This window comes from Hippopotamus amphibius, chromosome 3 (assembly GCF_030028045.1).
Source record: "Hippopotamus amphibius kiboko isolate mHipAmp2 chromosome 3, mHipAmp2.hap2, whole genome shotgun sequence".
Taxonomy (NCBI): domain Eukaryota; kingdom Metazoa; phylum Chordata; class Mammalia; order Artiodactyla; family Hippopotamidae; genus Hippopotamus; species Hippopotamus amphibius.
This window is the reverse complement of record NC_080188.1, coordinates 61,760,302-61,764,714: the sequence shown is the minus strand read 5'-3', so window position 1 is coordinate 61,764,714 and position 4,413 is coordinate 61,760,302. Positions and strand designations below refer to the sequence as shown.

The following is a 4,413-nucleotide window of genomic DNA, read 5'->3' as shown; positions in this document are numbered from 1 at the left end:
GTTTGTTTTTTGTTTCTTTGTTTCATTTATCCTGCTTGGTGTTCTCTGAGGTTGCTGGATCTGTGGTTTGATGTCTGACATTGAGTTAGGGAAATTCTTAGTCATTATTGTTTCGAATATTCTTCTCTTTCCTTTTTCTCTTTCTTCCATTTCTGATATTCCCATTATATGTAGGTTATGCTTTTTGTAGTTGTTCCACAATCTTTGGATACTTTGTTCTTTTTTTTTTTTTCAGTCCTTGTTCTCTTTGCATTTTGTTTTTTGAAGATTCTATTGCTGTGTCTTTTAGCTTTGAGATGCTTAACTCAAGCCTACTCTGTCTACTAATAAGCCCATCAAAAGCATTCTGCATTTCTGTTTTATTTGGGGGGGGGTGCAGTAGAAAATAATAAGTTTATTGCTTTGCCAGGCAAATGGGGACACCATGGGCTCATGCCTCTCAAAATTGTATATCTCTTCTGTTTTAATTTTTTGTAATTTCAATATATTTTTGGTTTTTTTAATAATTATATAAATATATTATAAATATTTATACAATTATATACTTATACATAACCACTTACACAGGTTTAGAAAAAATGTAAGAACATTAATTCAAAAGGACTCACCAAAGAATAAACAGAATTTTCCATGATTTGCTTAAGGAGATACATAACTAATTCTTTAGGGAGGGTCCCTCAAAGTCCAACCATTAGAAACCATATTCTCTAAGTGTGTACTAGCAACACACAAGCATCTTTTTTTTTTTTTTTTTAATCCCCTACTTGCCAAGAGAGTGAACTTAAGGTAGATGGGAACCTAAAGGTCACTTAGCAATAGCAATTTATGTTCCTCAAGTAGAAGAATCAATCATTCTAAACCCTAAATGACAAAATAGGTTCATTCTGTATTATGGTTTTATGACAAGTTAAAGTTCTGATTTTGCCACCAGAATTATTATTACCCCTTCAGAGGACTGTAAATCTCAAGATATGAATTGAGCATAATGTGAAGCTGATAAGTCAACTCATATTATATAGATTCAAGATGGCCTCTTCTAAATAATACTAAAAAAACGTTCACGAACTACAATTTGAAAGTGGCTTTTGTTGGCAGAAAAAACCCACAACTACAGATTACTGGTAATCTTCCCCACCTCCCTTATTAAATGTTGTCTTAAAAATTGATTTTAAAGTTCTTCCCCTTAGAGAGGTTTTCAGTTTTGATACCTTTTGCAAGAAACAACATGAGACATTAAGCTCATTCAGTCACCAGAACCTTTTAGAGACTGTTCTAACCATGGGTGAAAAATGAATCATTATTTCTAACCGAAGGAACATGGATAGAAACTATCAGCTTCATATTTTTCTTTTTCCCCGGGGGCATGCAATTAAGTATGCCTTAAAGCACATAGGACAATCAATAACCATAGTGGTTACAACTACAAGCCATTATACTCATGATTGTTGAACAGCTGCCTTCCTGTAAATCACTTGTGGACCCAAACAATGGAAGGACCAGAGGAACTAATATGCTGTACTGGCAAAAACAGCAAGCACCTTCCTATCCCAGTCACCACAATATGCTCATGAAATGTCCATTCCAGGACTAGCGGGATCAAGATAGTTTACAGAGTAATAATGAAGAAGGCTATCTCAGGCTAAAAGATATTGAAAGTCACCCCATGCTACTCACCCTAATTTAACATTCTTTCTGTCAATAACACATATCATGGAGGTAATTATAGCTGGGAAGATGGAAATCCTTTGAAAAAAATTTTTAAATATGATGAGCAATAATTATATAGGATGCTTTTTCCATGTAAACAAAAGCCTGGACACTTTGTTATGTGATATTTCCTTCATGAACAACAAAACAAAACGTGTTAGAGAATTTCTTCTCCCTACTAAAAATGGGGCTTACAAAAAAGGGAGGCTGTTCTTATTCTGAAACTAGCCATTCCTTTACCAAAATAATCTAAGGAGTAACATTATCATTTGATTCCCCAAAATTGCTGTGTAAGAGACCACTTATTGGAACACACACTTCCTGCTGCCAGTACTAGGAGGTCTCATCCTAACAATTCTATTTGGTCACCAGATTAGGTAAGAAAGAGAGAGAAAAGTAGGAAAAAGAAGAAAATCAGAAAGGAGAGGAAAAAATGTGAGGAGGGGGTGAGACTGGTTATAGGAGAGAACAAGAAATAAAAGAGAAGGAAGGTGACTTGCTTGCCCAACTTTGATTCTATGATCCTATAAACCAAAATGTATACTCAGTGACTTGGTATCTCATAGAAACAGGGAAAAAAAGTGGTAGGCTGAGCGAGGTCAGGCCATGATGTTAATTTCTTTCCTGTACAGACAGTCTCTTGAAGACAAAGGCCTGCCTCCTGTAATGTAATATCATAGTCCAAATGAGAGAGTTTCCTTCGAGGGAATTTGGTGTGAAGTTCAAAATGTTCATTTGGATGTCCTTTAGACTGGACATGCTTCACCAAAGCTAGTAGTTTAGCTTGCTCTGGAAGACTGATTTGTTCTTTTTCCATCTGGATACCACAGCATCAGCTGTGCTTTTGGTCCATTTACATCAATGCTCTCCACTTTCCATCTGATTTTTCAGGTGACATCTGCAATATTTCTGAATCCATGGATGGCAGTCCTTGGTGGTTGTGGCTGTTCCTAGCTCAGTTTTGGCAGGGGGCTCAGTCAGTGACCTTCTGTTCTCCTCTTTTCTATGCCCCAAATCTTTGTGAGGAGACTTTCTAGACTTGGCAAGATTCTCTATCTCCTCCTCTTCATCAGAGCCACAGATAAGAACTCCTCACTGCCAGAAAAAAGTTTGGATTCAGATTCTTCATCTGAGCAGCTATCCTGTTTTGAATCAAAATGTGTCTCTTGCCAGGAGGCTCTGATGGCATCTTCTGGCTGGCTATCTTCACTTGCATCTGTAAGGCTCTCTGAACAGGCACATTTTGGGGAGGACTGCTAGAAAGTCCATCCAGTTGCCTGTGTTCATCCAGAAATTTCATTACTTGGTCCAAAAAAGAAGATACATCTAACTTGTGCCACTCTGCTAACTTCATACTTGTCTGTGGATCCAAGAGGGAAACATAGGGTAAACCCCCTAGCTTATAAAACTGTGTGTATCTCTGACTTTCCTCACTGTTGTGATAAACCTGCCAGAAAATGAAACAGTCCCAAATAATATTCTTCACAGCTTCATTGCTCCATACCTCACGGTTGAGGCAAAGTCTTGTATGTTTTGAATGTTTATCATCAGGCACTTATTCTACATCTGGCCACACTCTTTGGCTGTTCTAAGCTGCCTTTATGCATTAAATCAATGCGTGGCCAGAATAGATCTGCAAGGTAGTTCATTTCTTACCTATTGCTCCTCCATTTCTCAATTCCTGTTCTTGCTGAATAGTTTCAGTTTGAAAATCCTAGAAACCATCAAATATTGAAGGTGCAGGCCGTCGTCTTTTAGGAGCACAAAACAAAGGTTCTGGTTCCACCTATATTTCTTACTTTTGAGAGACTGGGTCACGGACTTCCTCTTCTGTATGTGATCTGACAGTGGAGACAGTTGCTGAATTGGTACTGGGCTCCTCAATAATTTCTCCACCGTCTCCAGATAGTGACTACCATCTCCAGATTATTGTTGTAGCCTTCAAGCATAAGTTTCCCTACACTTTCACTTGCACTGGTGTTGGCAGTGAACTGCTGAATTAACCCCTTCAGTGCCAAAGCTGCCACTGAGTCCCCCCATCTTACCTCCAACACTGCTGCCGCTGAACAATCTTTTGGTTCTCTTTTAAGATTTATATCTCTGTTTACATTGCCTATCTGTTCTTGCATGCTGTCTTCTTTATCCATTAGAGCCTTTAGCATGTTAATGATAGTTGTTTTACATTCCTGGTCTGATAATTCAAACATCACTTCCATGTCTAGTTCTGATGCTCTTTAAATTCTTTTTTTTTTTTTTGTCTTTGGTATACCATGTAATTTTTTCTTAATAGCTGATAATATACTCGGTAAAAGGAACTGATACAAATAGGTCTTAGTAACATGGTGCTAAGATGTGAGGGAAAGCATTTCATAATCCTATGGATTAGGTCTCAGTCTTTTAGTGAACCTATGCCCCTGAAATGTGGACTTCATAAGAATTTCTCAGAGGATTTTTTCCTCCTTAGGTGGGACAGAATGGCTTCAGTGGGCTGGACTGGGTGTTTTCTTTCTCACACAGCAGTTAGGCTCTGATAATACCTGAGCAGGTTAGGCTTTGGTTAACTAGTTTTCCCTGAAAGAAGGTCTTCTTAAGAACAGAATACTGTGGTATATTTCAAAATTATTTGGCCATCCCTCCCAGCCCCTTGCCAGAAACAAAAGGTATTTTTTTTCTGATAGTTATTGAGGAAACGTGATTAAGCTCCTG

The 4,413-nt window shown here is 37.9% G+C and overlaps 1 pseudogene; it reads right to left on the bottom strand.

Annotated features, from left to right (window-relative positions):
• Positions 1–2,251: 2,251 nt before the first annotated feature.
• LOC130848458 (UBX domain-containing protein 7-like) lies at positions 2,252–3,314 on the bottom strand (annotated as a pseudogene).
• Between the last annotated feature and the right edge of the window lie 1,099 nt (positions 3,315–4,413).